This window comes from Ascaphus truei, unplaced genomic scaffold (assembly GCF_040206685.1).
Source record: "Ascaphus truei isolate aAscTru1 unplaced genomic scaffold, aAscTru1.hap1 HAP1_SCAFFOLD_1466, whole genome shotgun sequence".
In the NCBI taxonomy this organism is placed as follows: Eukaryota; Metazoa; Chordata; class Amphibia; order Anura; family Ascaphidae; genus Ascaphus; species Ascaphus truei.
In genome coordinates this window covers 49,294-72,135 of record NW_027454351.1, presented here as the reverse complement: position 1 = coordinate 72,135, position 22,842 = coordinate 49,294, and the positions used below count along the sequence as shown (strand labels likewise).

At 59.0% G+C, this 22,842-nt stretch overlaps 1 protein-coding gene across 1 annotated transcript in view; it reads right to left on the bottom strand.

Moving 5' to 3' along the window:
- Nucleotides 1-22,549, bottom strand: part of LOC142476173 (uncharacterized) — a gene marked incomplete at its 3' end in the record, with an annotated part of 33,564 nt that extends 11,015 nt beyond the window's left edge. The window contains exons 1-5 of the mRNA XM_075581650.1: nt 22,509-22,549; nt 15,635-15,700; nt 7,865-7,930; nt 6,317-6,382; nt 4,859-4,924 (exon numbers count right to left, since the gene is read on the bottom strand). The remainder of the gene's footprint in view (nt 1-4,858; nt 4,925-6,316; nt 6,383-7,864; nt 7,931-15,634; nt 15,701-22,508) is intronic.
- Between the last annotated feature and the right edge of the window lie 293 nt (nt 22,550-22,842).

Here is a 22,842-nt window from a genome sequence, read left to right as displayed (position 1 = left end):
ACGAAGCTTATTGCGAAACGCGTAGTTCCCTGCCGGAGCTCATTGACAGAGGGACCCAGCACACTGCAGGACATCCGGTTCAGATCCCCCTTTCCGGTTCCGCTGCCGGACGCGCCAGTTGGAGCAAAAAACGGAGGAGATCGTGCAGGAGTGCTCTGAGCGGATGATGCTGGGCAAGTGATTTTGTATATTCGTTTAGTGTGAGAGTCCTTTTTTGTGTTTGCTTCAGTACATCACATACTGTTTAGTTCATTGTGTTATCGTGTCATATATTGTTTTATACCTTTTAAGCACCACAACATGTATGCATAGTGTATGCACATGTCTTCACTGTTAACCCATTAAAGACCTTTTAATTCATTTTGACTTTTGGTTTGCACATTGCTTTTTGGTCATTTGGGATACGGGGAGAGGAGACACTCACACACCACACCCATCGGGGGACAACTCTGCTGAAACAACAGGACACCATCCATACAGGACATTACCCTCTGAGGGCAAGGACTCACATCAGGCCGTGTGAGTTTAATGTATATCTGAGACTCCAGTATATGAGTCTGTATTTACCCACACCAGTCAGCGTTGAGGGAGAGACACCACACAAGCCCGTGTGAGTCACTGGATCCATATATTCTATGTATTCTGTGATTAGTTAGTGGGAACCCACCATCCATCCCACCACCGTCCACTCCTACCCCACCCCCCTACTCCCCCTTCCCACTCCCCCCCTCCCCTTTTTTTTCCCCCAATCCCCCAATGTGGACATGATACACTAATATCGTGTTTTATTCTTTTATTCTTGTCTTAATACTGCATCCGGATTCACTATATCCGTGAGGTCCACGAGGTTCGCGCTGACCATCTTCACACCACTACTGCCACGCTGAGAAGGACACGGGATTCCCTTCTCCAAGGTCAAGCAGCAACCACAAAATCAACTAAAAGGGCCAGTATATGTTTTTCTACACACCCTTTTGCACCACAAACACCAAAATCATATTTTATATTTTATCATTTTTTAATAGAGTAAGGCGTTACAACAACTTTTTAAGCCACAAAATTTAGGGAGCGCCCCAGTCCAAATAACCTCCGTGACGGGGTGACTGACTGGGGTGACTGACTGGGGTGACACACACACACACACTCTCCCATGCATGCACGCACACACACACACACACACACACACACACACACACACACACACACACACACACACACACACACACACACACACACACACACACACACACACACACACGACAGGGGGTAGAAGAGGAAAGGCCGCACGACCGAGCACCACCACTGACCCGCTCGCTCCCCCCCCCCCCCCCCGCGACCATCTCCCGCCCTGCGCGGACAGCCACGGGACAGTGGAGAAGCGGAGACAAAGTAGGTAAGGGGGGAAAAACCCCGCTACCATCTCCAGCCCCGCGCGGGGATCAGGCGAAGCGGCGCGGGAAGCCGGGGTAAGCGGGGAACACCCCCACTACCATCACCCGCCCCCCAAGGGTATCGCGGGAAGCCGGGGTAAGTGGGGAAGCCCCCCACTACCATCACCCGCCCCCCAAGGGTATCGCGGGGAACATCCCCACTACCATCACCAGCCCCGCACGGGTATCGCGGGAAGCCGGGGAACACCCACTACCATCACCCAGGGATCGGGGGAGGCCGGGGGGGGGGGGAGAAGGGGGGGGACACCTCTGCCCCGCGCGGGAAGCTGGGGTAAGCGGGGGCCGGGGAGAGAAGGGGGAACACCCACGCTACCATATCCAGCCACGCGCGGGTATCGGGGGTTGGGGGGAGAAAGGGGGAACTGCAGGAGGCAGGGAAGGAGCAGAGGGGATGGAGGATTGGAGAGTACTTACGCTCGTACTCTCCAACAGATCTCCGGCCAGAAAAAATGGCCATACGTTGGGGGCCGGCTCATATAGAGCCTGGCCGCGCGCCCACAAAGCCTGGGAGCGCGCGCCAATCAGCAGTCAGGTAGGGGGAGTTTTTTTTTTTTTTTTTGTTTCAGGCAGCTAGAGCGGGAAAATTTCAGCGCGAGCAGGGAAATTTAAAAAAATAAACACGTGTGCTGCTTGGGCCAATATTTACTCGCCCAGGGGTTAAATCCACCCGCCCCGGGCGTGTAAATGTATAGGATTGTCGAACACTGTATATATATATATATATATATGTGTGTGTGCGTGTGCGTGTGCGTGTGCGTGTGCGTGTGCGTGTGTGTATGTGTGTGTGCGTTTGTGTGTGTGTATGAGCAGAGCAGTGACGTCACCAGCTCCCCAAGCAGGAGCGCCGGGTGTCCTGGCTATTTCGCAAGCTCACGCGGGGAGTGCTGCGGGCAAGTTGAGCGCGCTTCAAAGTCTCTTTTTTTTCCACTCTTTCGCCAGCACACATAGTTTTTATTCTTGACAGTATTAGATTTTCACTTACGCACAATTATTTTTTCTTTGACCAGCAGTATTATCTCCAAACACGTGGGACAGCTATGGGGACATCCTTTGCCCCCTCCTACGCCAACTTGTTCATGGGTTGGTGGGAGATGTCCCCCGTGTTTGGAGATTCCAATCCCTTCAGGCGTCATGTGGTGTTTTACAAACGCTACATTGACGACCTGATTTTGATCTGGAGTGGTGGGGAGGAAGACCTTTTGAGGTTCTTTGAATACCTGGCAGACAATACTCTCAACTTGAAATTTACTCACACATATAATAAAAACCACATTTACTTTCTAGATTTAAATTTATATGTGGATATGGAGTATAATATTCAATCAGACATCTATAGAAAGGAGAATGCCAGGAACTCATTACTTCATTATAACAGTTGTCACGCACGCCCTCTGGTTAAGGGCATTCCAAAGGGGCAGTTCCTGCGATTACGCCGTAACTGCTCCACATTGGAGGCCTTTATCCACAGGGCGAAAGAGATGAGGAGGAGGTTCCTGTCGAGGGGATACGATGGTGCAGACCTTGATCAGGCATATCAGCATGCACTGAATATGGATAGGAACACCCTCACCAACATAGCAGCCAACAGTACCCAGATAGATACACAGGCCGAGAACACAGAAGCGCCATTCTTTATTACAAACTATAGCGAACAAGCAAACTCAATTAAAACCATCATACGCAAACATTGGGCCACACTTTCACTAGACCCTTTACTAAATAAAATGGCATGTGTGGGACCCAAAATAGTGTTCCGTAGAGCAGCTACGCTAGGGAATCTTCTGTCACCCAGTTTGCTGAAAACTACTAATACTAACCAGAATAAACTGTCTTTCTTTCCAAAATTGATTGGATCATTTAAATGTGGGCACTGTAAGATTTGTCCCAAAATGAAGAAAGTTAAACATTTCACTGATAAACTTGAAACACGGAAATATCAGATAAAAACCTTTATGTCATGTCAGACCAATTATGTCATATACTTGTTACAATGCGGATGTAAAAAACAGTATGTGGGGCTTACCAGTAGAGCCTTAAAAATTCGCATTCTAGAACACTTAAGGCTCATCAAGAATTCAGACATGACACATCCGGTCCCAATCCACTTTAACAACTGTCCATTGGGTTCTGTGGACAATTTCAGTTGTTGCGCTATAGAACATGTAGTCCTCCCCCCTCGGGGAGGGGATAGAATCAAGCTCCCACACCAAAGGGAGGCGCACTGGATCCACACATTAAACACATTACAACCCAGTGGACTTAATGTGGATTGGGATCTACGATGTTTTCTTTAAGAGATATATAAGAGTGTTATACGTGGAATGCAGATATGTACATATTATGGTCTTCTTTAGAACAGAACGTCTATTGTGTATTTCTGATTTATTCTCTGCACTGTCCCTCCCTTAGCCTTTCCCCCTCCCCTCCCCCCTCCTCCCCCCCCCCTCTCTTTCCCTCCCTCACACTTCTCATCCCCCCCCCCTTCCATACCTCCCCCCCCTCCTCTTTTCCCCCCCTTCTCTCCCCCCCCCCTTTTACCCTTGTTTCTCTCCCTTTCCCACCTACCTTCCCTTGATTCACTGGTCTATAAGTCACAAATATGTCTAAATAAAGCATTAGGAAGCCCCTATATGTATGACTGACTAATCGGTATATAACTTGGGTTATTGTGAATCTAGTGTTGAGTATATTCCACTTGCAGTGTTTGCAACAGCTTTTTATGTTTATTCATATACCTGGAATGTGCTGCCAAATAGTCTTATCATTTTGCTACTGTGTATGTCTGAATATATAATTTAGATGCTCTCTGTGCATATAATATGTTTATAGTGAGCTGCACAGACATTAAATACTTTAAATAGCATGATATTAGCTAACAGGCATATAGCACTGAAGGGGTTAAAGTTTTAATGCCGCTTTCGCGGGCTTTTAGGTATTTAAGAGGCTGTCACCACTTCTCCCCACTCCAAGACGAAGCCCTCTGCGTAAGGGTGAAACGCGTTGAGGGGGAGATGCTGGTGTAGCCCTGGTGTGTGTCAAATAAAGTTATGTTGAACTAGTCATCCGGGAGCCTTTCATTGGACATGCGCAGTTGCGCCGCACTTCTATCCATTTTCTTTTTTTTAAAGCCTGGGTGAAAACTAAACTCGGCAAGCACAGCGCGGTCAGCACGCTCAGCGCTAGCGTGGCCGCAGCCTAAGTGATGAGTAAAATACTTTCCCGCAGCTCCTGCGCTGACTCGCTTGCTACATACAGTTGCTTGCTTGCTGGATAGCGCAGTTGTGGGGATAATAATGCCGCGGCCGTGGGTTTGATCCCCACACCGGCCATTCTGCAGCTTTCTTTGCATTTGTTCTGTGTTTTATAAAAGGTTACGAGGATGTAAAAGTTTAAATTGATAAACATACCATGAATCGCTCCCTAGAGTCGTCTCAATCAGCGCTGCTCCCTTTCCCCGTTACCACACGAGAACGCTGGGAAATTAAGGGATTTATCTCAGTATAGTGAAATATTAGGAACATTTTGTATGGAGTAGAATAATTAGCACAGGGAAAATAACAGGAAAATAAAGCCCATCATAAGCACAATTTTTCAAATATTTAATCTACATTCTTAGGCCGCGCATATAGTACTGGCGACGTCGCCCGAAAACAGAAGCATTGCCGCCACGTGCACTTATAGTGCCCGCTACGGCGACAAAGCGACGTCGCCGTTGCGGAAACTGGTAGCCAGCAAAATTAGATTTTTCAAGGGCCGTCACGTCACGTCACTTGAACAAATCAAATTGCCGGAATCCCGCACTGCCACCGCCCGGCGAAACATATCTTTCGCCGGTGGCGACGGCGTCGTCACCCGTCGTGTCGCCATCGACGGCACTATAGGCACAGCCTTAATCATTTTTTCTCTCCCTTACTGAGCCTCTCTCTCCCCATCACTGTGCCTCTCCCGCTCCCCCCTCCTGTCCACTGTCCGTCCCCCCCTCCTCTCCCCCCCCCCTCATAGCTGGAAATTTAGCTCACGTGCAACGCCGGGTCCACACACACACACACACACACACACACACACACACACACACACACACACACACACACACACACACACGACATTGTTTATTCAGTTCTTATCCCTTAACCAGCTTCTTCACTAGTAGTTTGGTTCCAGTTCTTATATTTCTCATTATGGGCTTTTAAATGTCTGTTACATTGTATATATATACATGTGCGCTAGCGTCCTTTGTTGCCATGGTAACAAGCATGATACACATGTGGTCCCGTGGCAACGACGCTCGTTATGAGGGGCAGACCTTGCCGTGACACGTGATGTCACAACCCGGAAGCACCGGCAACCAGATACGCGTGGTCTTACCGGCTAATTTGAGACCTCCACACAACTGGAACGGGGTCTGCTTAATAACGTTTTGGCGCCAAGTGGGTGGGGGCGAATGTCAGTGTTACATAAATGTCTGTCTGTTATATTTGTGTAACACTGAGGGGCGATGAGACGGAAGGGCTGCCGCCCGGAAACGTTATATGTTCCTTTCTGTCTGTAAATATACACTACGGCACGTAATATAGTGGGCGCGCTTGCTCCGGCGTGCGCGCGTGGCACTTATATATGGCTGTGGTTAGCCAGCCGTTCTATACTAGGGACGCACTAAGTGATGAGTAAAACACTTTCCCGCAGCTCCTGCGCTGACTCGCTTGCTACATACAGTTGCTTGCTTGCTGGATAGCGCAGTTGTGGGGATAATAATGCCGCGGCCGTGAGTTTGATCCCCACACCGGCCATTCTGCAGCTTTCTTTGCATTTGTTCTGTGTTTTATAAAAGGTTACGAGGATGTAAAAGTTTAAATTGATAAACATACCATGAATCGCTCCCTAGAGTCGTCTCAATCAGCGCTGCTCGCTTCCCCCGTTACCACACGAGAACGCTGGGAAATTAAGGGATTTATCTCAGTATAGTGAAATATTAGGAACATTTTGTATGGAGCAGAATAATTAGCACAGGGAAAATAACAGGAAAATAAAGCCCATCATAAGCACAATTTTTCAAATATTTAATCTACATTCTTAGGCCACGCATATAGTACTGGCGACGTCGCCCGAAAACAGAAGCATTGCCGCCGCGTGCACTTATAGTGCCCGCTACGGCGACAAAGCGACATCGCCGTTGCGGAAACTGGTAGCCGGCAAAATTAGATTTTTCAAGGGCCGTCACGTCACTTGAACAAATCAAATTGCCGGAATCCCGCACTGCCACCGCCCGGCGAAACATATCTTTCGCCGGTGGCGACGGCGTCGTCACCCGTCGTGTCGCCATCGACGGCACTATAGGCACAGCCTTAATCATTTTTTCTCTCCCTTACTGAGCCTCTCTCTCCCCCTCACTGAGCCTCTCTCTCCCCATCACTATGCCTCTCTCTCCCCATCACTATGCCTCTCTCCCCCTCACTGAGCCTCTCTCTCCCCATCACTGTGCCTCTCCCGCTCCCCCCTCCTGTCCACTGTCCGTCCCCCCCTCCTCTCCACTGCCCCCCCCCCCTCATAGCTGGAAATTTAGCTCACGTGCAACGCCGGGTCCACACACACACACACACACACACACACACACACACACACACACACACACACACACACACACACACACACACACACACACACACACACACACACACCATTGTTTATTCAGTTCTTATCCCTTAACCAGCTTCTTCACTAGTAGTTTGGTTCCAGTTCTTATATTTCTCATTATGGGCTTTTAAATGTTTGTTACATTGTATATATAAATGTGCGCTAGCGTCCTTTGTTGCCATGGTAACAAGCATGCTACACCTGTGGTCCCGTGGCAACGACGCTCGTTATGAGGGGCAGACCTTGCCGTGACACGTGATGTCACAACCCGGAAGCACCGGCAACCAGACACGCGTGGTCTTACCGGCTAATTTGAGACCTCCACACACCTGGAACGGGGTCTGCTTAATGGCGTTTTGGCGCCAAGTGGGTGGGGGCGAATGTCAGTGTTACATAAATGTCTGTCTGTTATATTTGTGTAACACTGAGGGGCGATCAGACGGAAGGGCTGCCGCCCGGAAACGTTATTTGTTCCTTTCTGTCTGTAAATATACACTACGGCACGTAATATAGTGGGCGCGCTTGCTCCGGCGTGCGCGCGTGGCACTTATATATGGCTGTGGTTAGCCAGCCGTTCTATACTAGGTAAAACACTTTCCCGCAGCTCCTGCGCTGACTCGCTTGCTACATACAGTTGCTTGCTGGATAGCGCAGTTGTGGGGATAATAATGCCGCGGCCGTGGGTTTGATCCCCACACCGGCCATTCTGCAGCTTTCTTTGCATTTGTTCTGTGTTTTATAAAAGGTTACGAGGATGTAAAAGTTTAAATTGATAAACATACCATGAATCGCTCCCTAGAGTCGTCTCAATCAGCGCTGCTCCCTTTCCCCGTTACCACACGAGAACGCTGGGAAATTAAGGGATTTATCTCAGTATAGTGAAATATTAGGAACATTTTGTATGGAGTAGAATAATTAGCACAGGGAAAATAACAGGAAAATAAAGCCCATCATAAGCACAATTTTTCAAATATTTAATCTACATTCTTAGGCCGCGCATATAGTACTGGCGACGTCGCCCGAAAACAGAAGCATTGCCGCCACGTGCACTTATAGTGCCCGCTACGGCGACAAAGCGACGTCGCCGTTGCGGAAACTGGTAGCCAGCAAAATTAGATTTTTCAAGGGCCGTCACGTCACGTCACTTGAACAAATCAAATTGCCGGAATCCCGCACTGCCGCCGCCCGGCGAAACATAACTTTTGCCGGTGGCGACGGCGTCGTCACCCGTCGTGTCGCCATCGACGGCACTATAGGAACAGCCTTAATCATTTCTTCTCTCCCTTACTGTGCCTCTCTCCCCCTCACTGTGCCTCTCTCTCCCCATCACTGTGCCTCTCTCTCCCCATCACTGTGCCTCTCTCTCCCCATCACTGTGCCTCTCCCGCTCGCCTCACTGTGCCTCTCCCCCTCCCCTCACTGTGCCTCTCCCCCTCCCCTCACTGTGCCTCCCCCCGTCCCCTCACTGTGCCTCTCCCATCCCTCTCCCCCTCCCCTCACTGTGCCTCTTTTTCCCCCTCCCCTCACTGCGCACCTCTTCCCCCTCCCCTCACTGCGCCTCTCTCCCCCTCCCCTCACTGCCTCTATACCCCCTTCCCCCACTCCCCTCACTGTGCCTCTCCCCCTCCCCTTGCTGCGCCTCTCTCCCCCTCCCCTCACTGTGCCTCTCTCCTCCCTCCCCTCACTGTGCCTCTCACCCCTTCCCCTGACTGTGCCTCTATCCCCCCCTGACTGTGCCTCTATCCCCCCCTCACTGTGCCTCTATCCCCCCCTCACTGTGCCTCTATCCCCCCCTCACTGTGCCTCTATCCTCCCCTCACTGTGCCTCTATCCCCCCCTCACTGTGCCTCTCTCCTCCCTTCCCTCACTGTGCCTCTCTCCTCCCTCCCCTCACCCCCTCCCCTCACTGTGCCTCACCCCCCTCCCCTCACTGTGCCTCTCCCCCCCCCCCTCACTGTGCCTTTCCTCCTTCCCTCACTGTGCCTCTCTCCTCCTTCCCTCAATGTGCCTCTCTCCTCCCCTCCCCTCACTGTGCCTCTCTCCTCCCTTCCCTCACTGAGCCTCTCTCCTCCCTTCCCTCACTGAGCCTCTCTCTCTCCTCCATCCCTCACTGTGCCTCTCTCCCCCTCCCCTCACTGTGCCTCTCCCCCTTTCCTCACTCTCCCCTCCTTTCACTGTGCCTCTCTCCCCCTCACTGTGCCTCTCTCCCCTCTCCCCTCACTGTGCCTCGCTCCCCTCTCCCTGTGCCTCTCCCCTCCCCGTGCTTCTCTCCCTCCCCTCACTGTGCCTCTTTCCCCTCCCCTCACTGTGCCTCTCTCCCCCTCCTCATTGTGCATTCCTCCCCCTCCCCTCACTGTGCCTCTCTCTCCCCATTCCCTCACTGTGCCTCTCCCCCCTTTCCTCACTCTCCCCCTCCCCTCACTGTGCCTCTCTCCCTCCCCTCACTGTGCCTCCCTCCCCTCACTGTGCCTCTCCCCCTCCCCTCACTGTGCCTCTCTCCCTCCCCTCACTGTGCCTCTCTCCCCCTCACTGTGCCTCTCTCCCTCCCCTCACTGTGCCTCTCTCCCCTCACTGTGCCTCTCCCCCTCCCCTCACTGTGCCTCTCCCCCTCCCCTCACTGTGCCTCTCTCCCCTTCCCCTCACTGTGCCTCTCCCCCTCCCCTCACTGTGCCTCTCCCCCCTCCCCTCACTGTACCTCTCCCCTCACTGTGCCTCTCCCCCCTCCCCTCACTGTGCTTCTCTCCCTTCTCCTCACTGTGCCTCTCTCCGCCCCTCCCCTCACTGTGCCTCTCTCCCCACCTCACTGTGCCTCTCTCCCCCCTCCCCTCACTGTGCCTCTCTCCCCTCCTCCCCTCACTGTGCCTCTGTCCCCCCGTCCCCTCACTGTGCCTCGCTCCCCCCCTCCCCTCACTGTGCCTCTCTCCCCCACTCCCCTCACTGTGCCTCTCTCCCCCCTCCCCTCACTGTGCCTCTCTCCCCCCTTCCCTCACTGTGCCTCTCCCACCTCCCCTCACTGTGCCTCTCTCCCCTCCTTCCCCACACTGTGCCTCTCCCCCACTCCCCTCACTGTGCCTCTCTCCCCTCCCCTCACTGTGCCCCGCTCCCCTCACTTTGCCTCTCTCCCCCCCTCACTGTGCCTCTCTCCCCCCTCCCCTCACTGTGCCTCTCTCCCCCCCTCACTGTGCCTCCTCCCCCTCCCCTCACTGCGCCTCTCTCCCCTCTCCCCTCACTGTGCCTCTCTCCCCTCCCCTCACTGTGCCCCGCTCCCCTCACTTTGCCTCTCTCCCCCCCTCACTGTGCCTCTCTCCCCCCTCCCCTCACTGTGCCTCTCTCCCCCCCTCACTGTGCCTCCTCCCCCCTCCCCTCACTGTGCCTCTCTCCCCTCTCCCCTCACTGTGCCTCTCTCCCCCACTCCCCTCACTGTGCCTCTCCCCCACTCCCCTCACTGTGCCTCTCTCCCCCACTCCCCTCACTGTGCCTCTCTCCCCTCCCCTCACTGTGCCTCTCTCCCCCACTCCCCTCTCTGTGCCTCTCTCCCCTCCCCTCACTGTGCCTCTCTCCCCCACTCCCCTCACTGTGCCTCTCTCCCCCACTCCCCTCACTGTGCCTCTCTCCCCCCTCCCCTCACTGTGTCTCTCCCCCCCCCCTCACTGTGCCTCTCTCCCCTCACTGTGCCTCTCTCCCCTCCCCTCACTGTGCCTCTCTCCCCCACTCCCCTCACTGTGCCTCTCTCCCCCCTCCCCTCACTGTGTCTCTCCCCCCCCCCTCACTGTGCCTCTCACCCCTCACTGTGCCTCTCCCCCTCCCCTACCCCTCACTGTGCCTCTCTCCCCTTCCCCTCACTGTGCCTCTCTCCCCTTCCCCTCACTGTGCCTCTCTCCCCTTCCCCTCACTGTGCCTCTCTCCCCTTCCCCTCACTGTGCCTCTCTCCCCTTCCCCTCACTGTGCCTCTCTCCCCTTCCCCTCACTGTGCCTCTCCCCCCTTCCCCTCACTGTGCCTCTCCCCCCTCCCCTCACTGTGCCTCTCCCCCCTCCCCTCACTGTGCCTCACCCCCCTCCCCTCACTGTGCATCTCCCCCCTCCCCTCACTGTGCCTCTCCCCCTCCCCTCACTGTGCTTCTCTCCCTTCTCCTCACTGTGCCTCTCTCCCCTCTCCCCTCACTGTGCCTCTCTCCGGCCCTCCCCCCACTGTGCCTCTCTCCCCCCTCCCCTCACTGTGCTTCTCTCCCTTCTCCTCACTGTGCCTCTCTCCGCCCCTCCTCTCACTGTGCCTCTCTCCCCCCCTCCCTTCACTGTGCCTCTCTCCCCTCACTGTGCCTCTGTCCCCATCCCCTCACTGTGCCTCTGTCCCTCCGTCCCCTCACTGTGCCTCGCTCCCCCCTCCCCTCACTGTGCCTCTCTCCCCCACTCCCCTCACTGTGCCTCTCTCCCCCCTCCCCTCACTGTGCCTCTCTCCCCCTTCCCTCACTGTGCCTCTCCCCCCTCCCCTCACTGTGCCTCTCTCCCCTCCTTCCCCACACTGTGCCTCTCCCCCACTCCCCTCACTGTGCCTCTCTCCCCTCCCCTCACTGTGCCCCGCTCCCCTCACTTTGCCTCTCTCCCCCCCTCACTCTGCCTCTCTCCCCCCCCTCACTGTGCCTCTCTCCCCCCTCCCCTCACTGTGCCTCTCCCCCCCTCACTGTGCCTCCTCCCCCCTCCCCTCACTGTGCCTCCTCCCCCCTCCCCTCACTGTGCCTCTCTCCCCTCTCCCCTCACTGTGCCTCTCTCCCCTCCCCTCACTGTGCCCCGCTCCCCTCACTTTGCCTCTCTCCCCCCCTCACTTTGCCTCTCCCCCCCTCACTGTGCCTCTCTCCCCCTCCCCTCACTGTGCCTCACTCCCCCCTCACTGTGCCTCCTCCCCCCTCACTGTGCCTCCTCCCCCCTCCCCTCACTGTGCCTCTCTCCCCTTCCCCTCACTGTGCATCTCCCTCCTCCCCTCACTGTGCCTCTCCCCCCTCCCCTCACTGTGCCTCTCTCCCCTCACTGTGCCTCTCTCCCCTCACTGTGCCTCTCTCCCCTCACTGTGCCTCTCTCCCCTCACTGTGCCTCTCTCCCCTCACTGTGCCTCTCCCCCCTCCCCTCACTGTGCTTCTCTACCTTCTCCTCACTGTGCCTCTCCAACCTCCCTCACTGTGCCTCTCTCCGCCCCTCCCCTCACTGTGCCTCTCTCCCCCCTCACTGTGCCTCTCTCCCCCCGTCCCCTCACTGTGCCTTTCTCCCCTCCTCCCCTCACTGTGCCTCTGTCCCACCCTCCCCTCACTGTGCCTCGCTCCCCCCTCCCCTCACTGTGCCTCTCTCCCCCACTCCCCTCACTGTGCCTCTCTCCCCCTCCCCTCACTGTGCCTCTCTTCCCCTCCCCCCACTGCGCCTCTCTCCCCCTCCTCCCACTGCGCCTCTCTCCCCCTCCCCTCACTGCCTCTATACCCCCTTCCCCCAGTCCCCTCACTGTGCCTCTCCCCCCTCCCCTCGCTGCGCCTCTCTCCCCCCTCTCCTCACTGTGCCTCTATCCCCCCCCTCACTGTGCCTCTCTCCCCCCTCCCCTCACTGTGCCTCTCACCCCCTCCCCTCACTGTGCCTCTCCTTGTCCCCTCACTGTGCCTCTCCCTGTCCCCTCACTGTGCCTCTCCCCCCCTCACTGTGCCTCTCTCCTCCCTCCCCTCACTGTGCCTCTCCTCCTTCCCTCACTGTGCCTCTCTCTCCTCCTTCCCTCAATGTGCCTCTCTCCCCCCTTCCCTCACTGTGCCTCTATCCCCCCTCACTGTGCCTCTATCCCCCCCTCACTGTGCCTCTCTCCTCCCTTCCCTCACTGTGCCTCTCTCCTCCCTCCCCTCACTGTGCCTCTCACCCCCTCCCCTCACTGTGCCTCTCCCTGTCCCCTCACTGTGCTCTCCCCCCTCACTGTGCCTCTCTCCTACCTCCCCTCACTGTGCCTCTCCTCCTTCCCTCACTGTGCCTCTCTCTCCTCCTTCCCTCAATGTGCCTCTCTCCTCCCTTCCCTCACTGAGCCTCTCTCTCCTCCATCCCCCACTGTGCCTCTCTCCCCCTCCCCTCACTGTGCCTCTCCACCCTTTCCTAACTCTTCCCTCCTTTCTCTGTGCCTCTCTCCCCCTCACTGTGTCTCTCTCCCCTCTCCCCTCACTGTGCCTCGCTCCCCTCAATATGCCTCGCTTCCCTCTCCCTGTGCCTCTCCCCTCCCCGTGCCTCTACCCCTCCCCTCCCCGTGCCTCTCCCCCTCCCCTCACTGTGCCTCTTTCCCCTCCCCTCCCCTCACTGTGCCTCTCTCCCCCTCCTCATTGTGCATTCCTCCCCCCTCCCCTCACTGTGCCTCTCTCTCCCCATTCCCTCACTGTGCCTCTCCCCCCCTTTCCTCACTCTCCCCCTCCCCTCACTGTGCCTCTCTCCCTCCCCTCACTGTGCCTCTCCCCCTCCCCTCACTTTGCCTCTCTCCCCTCCCCTCACTGTGCCTCTCTCCCCTCCCCTCACTGTGCCTCTCTCCCCTTCCCCTCACTGTGCCTCTCCCTCCTCCCCTCACTGTGCCTCTCCCCCCTCCCCTCACTGTGCCTCTCTCCCCTCACTGTGCCTCTCCCCCCTCCCCTCACTGTGCTTCTCTCCCTTCTCCTCACTGTGCCTCTCCCCCTCCCTCACTGTGCCTCTCCCCCCCTCACTGTGCCTCTCTTTCCCCCCTCTGCTCACTGTGCCTCTCTCCCCTCCTCCCCTCACTGTGCCTATGTACCCCCCTCCCCTCACTGTGCCTCGCTCCCCCCTCCCGTCACTATGCCTCTCTCCCCTCCTCCCCTCACTGTGCCTCTGTACCCCCCTCCCCTCACTGTGCCTCGCTCCCCTCCCCTCACTGTGCCTCTCTCCCCCACTCCCCTCACTGTGCCTCTCTCCCCCCTCCCCTCACTGTGCCTCTCTCCCCCCTCCCCTCACTGTGCCTCTCTCCCCCCTCCCCTCACTGTGCCTCTCTCCCCCCTCCCCTCACTGTGTCTCTCTCCCCTCTCCCCTCACTGTGCCTCTCCCCCCCCCTCACTGTGCCTCTCTCCCCTCACTGTGCCTCTCCCCCTCCCCTCCCCTCACTGTGCCTCTCTCCCCCCTCCCCTCACTGTGCCTCTCTCCCCCCTCCCCTCACTGTGTCTCTCTCCCCTCTCCCCTCACTGTGCCTCTCCCCCCCCTCACTGTGCCTCTCTCCCCTCACTGTGCCTCTCCCCCTCCCCTCCCCTCACTGTGCCTCTCTCCCCCCCCTCCCCTCACTGTACCTCTCTCCCCTCCTCCCCTCACTGTGCCTCTGTACCCCCCTCCCCTCACTGTGCCTCGCTCCCCCTCCCCTCACTGTGCCTCTCCCCCACTCCCCTCACTGTGCCTCTCCCCCCTCCCCTCACTGTGCCTCTCTCCCCCCTCCCCTCACTGTGCCTCTCTCCCCCCTCCCCTCACTGTGCCTCTCTCCCCCCTCCCCTCACTGTGCCTCTCTCCCCCCTCCCCTCACTGTGCCTCTCTCCCCTCCTTCCCCTCACTGTGCCTCTCTCCCCCACTCCCCTCACTGTGCCTCTCTCCCCTCCCCTCACTGTGCCCCTCTCCCCTCACTTTGCCTCTCTCCCCCCTCCCCTCACTGTGCCTCTCTCCCCCCCCTTCACTGTGCCTCCTCCCCCCTCCCCTCACTGTGCCTCTCTCCCCTCTCCCCTCACTGTGCCTCTCTCCCCCACTCCCCTCACTGTGCCTCTCTCCCCTCCCCTCACTGTGCCTCTCTCCCCCACTCCCCTCACTGTGCCTCTCTCCCCCCTCCCCTCACTGTGCCTCTCTCCCCCCTCCCCTCACTGTGCCTCTCTCCCCCCTCCCCTCACTGTGCCTCTCTCCCCTTCCTTTCACTGTGTCTCTCTCCCCTCTCCCCTCACTGTGCCTCTCCCCCCCTCACTGTGCCTCTCTCCCCCCTCCCCTCACTGTGCCCCTCTCCCCTCACTGTGCCTCTCCCCCTCCCCTCACCTCACTGTGCCTCTCTCCCCTTCCCCTCACTGTGCCTCTCTCCCTTCCCCTCACTGTGCCTCTCCCCCCTCCCCTCATTGTGCCTCTCCCCCCTCCCCTCACTGTGCCTCTCTCCCCTCCCCTCACTGTGCTTCTCTCCCTTCTCCTCACTGTGCCTCTCTCCCCTCCCCTCACTGTGCCTCTCTGCGGCCCTCCCCTCACTGTGCCTCTCTCCCCCTCCCCTCACTGTGCCTCTCCCCCCCCCCCCTCACTGTGCCTCTCTCCCCCCCCTCACTGTGCCTCTCTCCCCCCTTCCCTCACTGTGCCTCTATCCCCTCCTCCTCTCACTGTGCCTCTATCCCCTCCTCCCCTCACTGTGCCTCTCTCCCCCTTCCCTACATACAGTTGCTTGCTTGCTGGATAGCGCAGTTGTGGGGATAATAATGCCGCGGCCGTGGGTTTGATCCCCACACCGGCCATTCTGCAGCTTTCTTTGCATTTGTTCTGTGTTTTATAAAAGGTTATGAGGATGTAAAAGTTTAAATTGATAAACATACCATGAATCGCTCCGTAGGGTCGTCTCAATCAGCGCTGCTCCCTTCCCCCGTTACCACACGAGAACGCTGGGAAATTAAGGGATCTATCTCAGTATAGTGAAATATTAGGAACATTTTGTATGGAGCAGAATAATTAGCACAATTTTTCAAATATTTAATCTACATTCTTAGGCCGCGCATATAGTACTGGCGACGTCGGCCGAAAACAGAAGCATTGCCGCCGCGTGCGCTTATATTGCGCGCTACGGCGACAAAGCGACGTCGCCGTTGCGGAAACTGGTAGCCGGCAAAATTAGATTTTTCAAGGGTCGTCACGTCACTTGAACAAATGAAATTGCCGGAATCCCGCACTGCCGCCGCCCGGCGAAACATAACTTTTGCCGGTGGCGACGGCGTCGTCACCCATCGTGTCGCCATCGACGGCACTATAGGCACAGCCTTAATTTTTTTCTCTCCCTTACTGTGCCTCTCTCTCCCCCTCACTGTGCCTCTCTCCCCATCACTGTGCCTCTCTCTCCCCATCACTGTGCCTCTCTCTCCCCATCACTGTGCCTCTCTCTCCCCATCACTGTGTCTCTCTCTTCCCATCACTGTGCCTCTCCCGCTCCCCTCACTGTGCCTCTCCCCCCTCCCCTCACTGTGCCTCTCCCCCGTCCCCTCGCTGTGCCTCTTCCATGTCCCTCTCCTCCCTCACCTCACTGTGCCTCTTTTTCCCCCTCCCCTCACTGCGCACCTCTTCCCCCTCCCCCCACTGCGCCTCTCTCCCCCTCCCCTCACTGCCTCTATACCCCCTTCCCCCACTCCCCTCACTGTGCCTCTCCCCCCTCCCCTTGCTGCGCCTCTCTCCCCCCTCCCCTCACTGTGCCTCTATCCCCCCCCTTCACTGTGCCTCTCTCCTCCCTCCCCTCACTGTGCCTCTCTCCTCCCTCCCCTCACTGTGCCTCTCCCTGTCCCCTCACTGTGCCTCTCTCCTCCCTCCCCTCACTGTGCCTCTCCTCCTTCCCTCACTGTGCCTCTCTCCTCCTTCCCTCAATGTGCCTCTCTCCCCCCTCCCCTCACTGTGCCTCTCTCCTCCCTTCCCTCACTGAGCCTCTCTCTCCTCCATCCCTCACTGTGCCTCTCCGCCCTCCCCTCACTGTGCCTCTCCCCCCTTTCCTCACTCTTCCCTCCTTTCACTGTGTCTCTCTCCCCCTCACTGTGCCTCTCTCCCCTCACTGTGCCTCGCTCCCTTCAATATGCCTCGCTCCCTCTCCCTGTGCCTCTCCCCTCCCCGTGCCTCTCCCCCTCCCCTCACTGTGCCTCTTTCCCCTCCCCTCACTGTGCCTCTCTCCCCCTCCTCATTGTGCATTCCTCCACCCTCCCCTCACTGTGCCTCTCTCTCCCCATTCCCTCACTGTGCCTCTCTCCCCTTCCCTCACTGTGCCTCTCCCTTCCCTCACTGTGCCTCTCCCCCCTCCCCTCACTGTGCCTCTCCCCCCTCCCCTCACTGTGCCTCTCCCCCTCCCCTCACTGTGCCTCTCTCCCCTCCCTCACTGTGCCTCTCCCCCCTCACTGTGCCTCTCCCCCTCCCCTCACTGTGCTTCTCTCCCTTCTCCTCACTGTGCCTCTCTCCCCTCACTGTGCCTCTCTCCGGCCCTCCCCTCACTGTGCCCCTCTCCCCCCTCCCCTCATTGCCTCGCTCCCCCCTCCCCTCACTGTGCCTCTCTCCCCCCACTCCCCTCACTGTGCCTCTCTCCCCCCCTCCCCTCACTGTGCCTCTCTCCCCCTCCCCTCACTGTGCCTCTCTCCCCCACTCCCCTCACTGTGCCTCTCTCCCCTCCCCTCACTGTGCCCCGCTCCCCTCACTTTGCCTCTCTCCCCCCTCCCCTCACTGTGCCTCTCTCCCCCCCTCACTGTGCCTCCTCCCCCCTCCCCTCACTGTGCCTCTCTCCCCCCACTCCCCTCACTGTGCCTCTCTCCCCTCCCCTCACTGTGCCTCTCTCCCCCACTCCCTCACTGTGCCTCTCTCCCCTCCCCTCACTGTGCCTCTCTCCCCCACTCCCCTCACTGTGCCTCTCTCCCCCCCTCCCCTCACTGTGTCTCTCCCCCCCCCCCTCACTGTGCTCTCACCCCTCACTGTGCCTCTCCCCCTCCCCTACCCCTCACTGTGCCTCTCTCCCCTTCCCCTCACTGTGCCTCTCTCCCCTTCCCCTCACTGTGCCTCTCTCCCCTTCCCCTCACTGTGCCTCTCTCCCCCTTCCCCTCACTGTGCCTCTCTCCCCTTCCCCTCACTGTGCCTCTCTCCCCTTCCCCTCACTGTGCCTCTCTCCCCTTCCCCTCACTGTGCCTCTCCCCCCTTCCCCTCACTGTTCCTCTCCCCCTTCCCCTCACTGTGCCTCTCCCCCCTCCCCTCACTGTGCCTCACCCCCCTCCCCTCACTGTGCATCTCCCCCCCTCCCCTCACTGTGCCTCTCCCCCTCCCCTCACTGTGCTTCTCTCCCTTCTCCTCACTGTGCCTCTCTCCCCTCTCCCCTCACTGTGCCTCTCTCCGGCCCTCCCCTCACTGTGCCTCTCTCCCCCCTCCCCTCACTGTGCTTCTCTCCCTTCTCCTCACTGTGCCTCTCTCCGCCCCTCCTCTCACTGTGCCTCTCTCCCCCCCTCCCTTCACTGTGCCTCTCTCCCCTCACTGTGCCTCTGTCCCCATCCCCTCACTGTGCCTCTGTCCCTCCGTCCCCTCACTGTGCCTCGCTCCCCCCTCCCCTCACTGTGCCTCTCTCCCCCACTCCCCTCACTGTGCCTCTCTCCCCCCTCCCCTCACTGTGCCTCTCTCCCCCTTCCCTCACTGTGCCTCTCCCCCCTCCCCTCACTGTGCCTCTCTCCCCTCCTTCCCCACACTGTGCCTCTCCCCCACTCCCCTCACTGTGCCTCTCTCCCCTCCCCTCACTGTGCCCCGCTCCCCTCACTTTGCCTCTCTCCCCCCCTCACTCTGCCTCTCTCCCCCCCCCCTCACTGTGCCTCTCTCCCCCCTCCCCTCACTGTGCCTCTCCCCCCCTCACTGTGCCTCCTCCCCCTCCCCTCACTGTGCCTCCTCCCCCCTCCCCTCACTGTGCCTCTCTCCCCTCTCCCCTCACTGTGCCTCTCTCCCCTCCCCTCACTGTGCCCCGCTCCCCTCACTTTGCCTCTCTCCCCCCCCCCTCACTGTGCCTCACTCCCCCCTCACTGTGCCTCCTCCCCCCTCACTGTGCCTCCTCCCCCCTCCCCTCACTGTGCCTCTCTCCCCTTCCCCTCACTGTGCATCTCCCTCCTCCCCTCACTGTGCCTCTCCCCCCTCCCCTCACTGTGCCTCTCTCCCCTCACTGTGCCTCTCTCCCCTCACTGTGCCTCTCTCCCCCTCACTGTGCCTCTCCCCCCTCCCCTCACTGTGCTTCTCTACCTTCTCCTCACTGTGCCTCTCCAACCTCCCTCACTGTGCCTCTCTCCGCCCCTCCCCTCACTGTGCCTCTCTCCCCCCTCACTGTGCCTCTCTCCCCCCGTCCCCTCACTGTGCCTTTCTCCCCTCCTCCCCTCACTGTGCCTCTGTCCCACCCTCCCCTCACTGTGCCTCGCTCCCCCCTCCCCTCACTGTGCCTCTCTCCCCCACTCCCCTCACTGTGCCTCTCTCCCCCTCCCCTCACTGTGCCTCTTTTTCCCCCTCCCCTCACTGCGCACCTCTTCCCCTCCCCCCACTGCGCCTCTCTCCCCCTCCTCCCACTGCGCCTCTCTCCCCCTCCCCTCACTGCCTCTATACCCCCTTCCCCCAGTCCCCTCACTGTGCCTCTCCCCCCTCCCCTCGCTGCGCCTCTCTCCCCCCTCTCCTCACTGTGCCTCTATCCCCCCCCTCACTGTGCCTCTCTCCCCCCTCCCCTCCCCTCACTGTGCCTCTCACCCCCTCCCCTCACTGTGCCTCTCCTTGTCCCCTCACTGTGCCTCTCCCTGTCCCCTCACTGTGCTTCTCCCCCCCTCACTGTGCCTCTCTCCTCCCTCCCCTCACTGTGCCTCTCCTCCTTCCCTCACTGTGCCTCTCTCTCCTCCTTCCCTCAATGTGCCTCTCTCCCCCCTTCCCTCACTGTGCCTCTATCCCCCCTCACTGTGCCTCTATCCCCCCCTCACTGTGCCTCTCTCCTCCCTTCCCTCACTGTGCCTCTCTCCTCCCTCCCCTCACTGTGCCTCTCACCCCCTCCCCTCACTGTGCCTCTCCCTGTCCCCTCACTGTGCTCTCCCCCCTCACTGTGCCTCTCTCCTACCTCCCCTCACTGTGCCTCTCCTCCTTCCCTCACTGTGCCTCTCTCTCCTCCTTCCCTCAATGTGCCTCTCTCCTCCCTTCCCTCACTGAGCCTCTCTCTCCTCCATCCCCCACTGTGCCTCTCTCCCCCTCCCCTCACTGTGCCTCTCCACCCTTTCCTAACTCTTCCCTCCTTTCTCTGTGCCTCTCTCCCCCTCACTGTGTCTCTCTCCCCTCTCCCCTCACTGTGCCTCGCTCCCCTCAATATGCCTCGCTTCCCTCTCCCTGTGCCTCTCCCCTCCCCGTGCCTCTACCCCTCCCCTCCCCGTGCCTCTCCCCCTCCCCTCACTGTGCCTCTTTCCCCTCCCCTCCCCTCACTGTGCCTCTCTCCCCCTCCTCATTGTGCATTCCTCCCCCCTCCCCTCACTGTGCCTCTCTCTCCCCATTCCCTCACTGTGCCTCTCCCCCCCTTTCCTCACTCTCCCCCTCCCCTCACTGTGCCTCTCTCCCTCCCCTCACTGTGCCTCTCCCCCTCCCCTCACTTTGCCTCTCTCCCCTCCCCTCACTGTGCCTCTCTCCCCTCCCCTCACTGTGCCTCTCTCCCCTTCCCCTCACTGTGCCTCTCCCTCCTCCCCTCACTGTGCCTCTCCCCCCTCCCCTCACTGTGCCTCTCTCCCCTCACTGTGCCTCTCCCCCCTCCCCTCACTGTGCTTCTCTCCCTTCTCCTCACTGTGCCTCTCCCCCTCCCTCACTGTGCCTCTCCCCCCCTCACTGTGCCTCTCTTTCCCCCCTCTGCTCACTGTGCCTCTCTCCCCTCCTCCCCTCACTGTGCCTATGTACCCCCCTCCCCTCACTGTGCCTCGCTCCCCCCTCCCGTCACTATGCCTCTCTCCCCTCCTCCCCTCACTGTGCCTCTGTACCCCCCTCCCCTCACTGTGCCTCGCTCCCCCCTCCCCTCACTGTGCCTCTCTCCCCCACTCCCCTCACTGTGCCTCTCTCCCCCCTCCCCTCACTGTGCCTCTCTCCCCCCTCCCCTCACTGTGCCTCTCTCCCCCCTCCCCTCACTGTGCCTCTCTCCCCCCTTCCCCTCACTGTGCCTCTCTCCCCCACTCCCCTCACTGTGCCTCTCTCCCCCACTCCCCTCACTGTGCCTCTCTCCCCTCCCCTCACTGTGCCTCTCTCCCCTCCCCTCACTGTGCCTCTCTCCCCTCCCCTCACTGTGCCCCTCTCCCCTCACTTTGCCTCTCTCCCCCCTCCCCTCACTGTGCCTCTCTCCCCCCCCTCACTGTGCCTCCTCCCTCCTCCCCTCACTGTGCCTCTCTCCCCTCTCCCCTCACTGTGCCTCTCTCCCCCACTCCCCTCACTGTGCCTCTCTCCCCCCTCCCCTCACTGTGCCTCTCTCCCCCCTCCCCTCACTGTGCCTCTCTCCCCCCTCCCCTCACTGTGCCTCTCTCCCCCCTCCCCTCACTGTGTCTCTCTCCCCTCTCCCCTCACTGTGCCTCTCCCCCCCCTCACTGTGCCTCTCTCCCCTCACTGTGCCTCTCCCCCTCCCCTCCCCTCACTGTGCCTCTCTCCCCCCCCCTCCCCTCACTGTACCTCTCTCCCCTCCTCCCCTCACTGTGCCTCTGTACCCCCCTCCCCTCACTGTGCCTCGCTCCCCCTCCCCTCACTGTGCCTCTCCCCCACTCCCCTCACTGTGCCTATCCCCCCTCCCCTCACTGTGCCTCTCTCCCCCCTCCCCTCACTGTGCCTCTCTCCCCCCTCCCCTCACTGTGCCTCTCTCCCCCCTCCCCTCACTGTGCCTCTCTCCCCCCTCCCCTCACTGTGCCTCTCTCCCCCCTCCCCTCACTGTGCCTCTCTCCCCTCCTTCCCCTCACTGTGCCTCTCTCCCCCACTCCCCTCACTGTGCCTATCCCCCCTCCCCTCACTGTGCCTCTCTCCCCTCCCCTCACTGTGCCTCTCTCCCCCCTCCCCTCACTGTGCCTCTCTCCCCCCCTCCCCTCACTGTGCCTCTCTCCCCCTCCTTTCACTGTGTCTCTCTCCCCTCTCCCCTCACTGTGCCTCTCTCCCCCCTCCCCTCACTGTGCCCCTCTCCCCTCACTGTGCCTCTCCCCCTCCCCTCACCTCACTGTGCCTCTCTCCCCTTCCCCTCACTGTGCCTCTCTCCCTTCCCCTCACTGTGCCTCTCCCCCCTCCCCTCATTGTGCCTCTCCCCCCTCCCCTCACTGTGCCTCTCTCCCCTCCCCTCACTGTGCTTCTCTCCCTTCTCCTCACTGTGCCTCTCTCCCCTCCCCTCACTGTGCCTCTCTGCGGCCCTCCCCTCACTGTGCCTCTCTCCCCCTCCCCTCACTGTGCCTCTCTCCCCCCCCCCTCACTGTGCCTCTCTCCCCCCCCTCACTGTGCCTCTCTCCCCTCCTCCTCTCACTGTGCCTCTATCCCCTCCTCCCCTCACTGTGCCTCTCTCCCCCTTCCCTACATACAGTTGCTTGCTTGCTGGATAGCGCAGTTGTGGGGATAATAATGCCGCGGCCGTGGGTTTGATCCCCACACCGGCCATTCTGCAGCTTTCTTTGCATTTGTTCTGTGTTTTATAAAAGGTTATGAGGATGTAAAAGTTTAAATTGATAAACATACCATGAATCGCTCCCTAGGGTCGTCTCAATCAGCGCTGCTCCCTTCCCCCGTTACCACACGAGAACGCTGGGAAATTAAGGGATCTATCTCAGTATAGTGAAATATTAGGAACATTTTGTATGGAGCAGAATAATTAGCACAATTTTTCAAATATTTAATCTACATTCTTAGGCCGCGCATATAGTACTGGCGACGTCGGCCGAAAACAGAAGCATTGCCGCCGCGTGCGCTTATATTGCGCGCTACGGCGACAAAGCGACGTCGCCGTTGCGGAAACTGGTAGCCGGCAAAATTAGATTTTTCAAGGGTCGTCACGTCACTTGAACAAATGAAA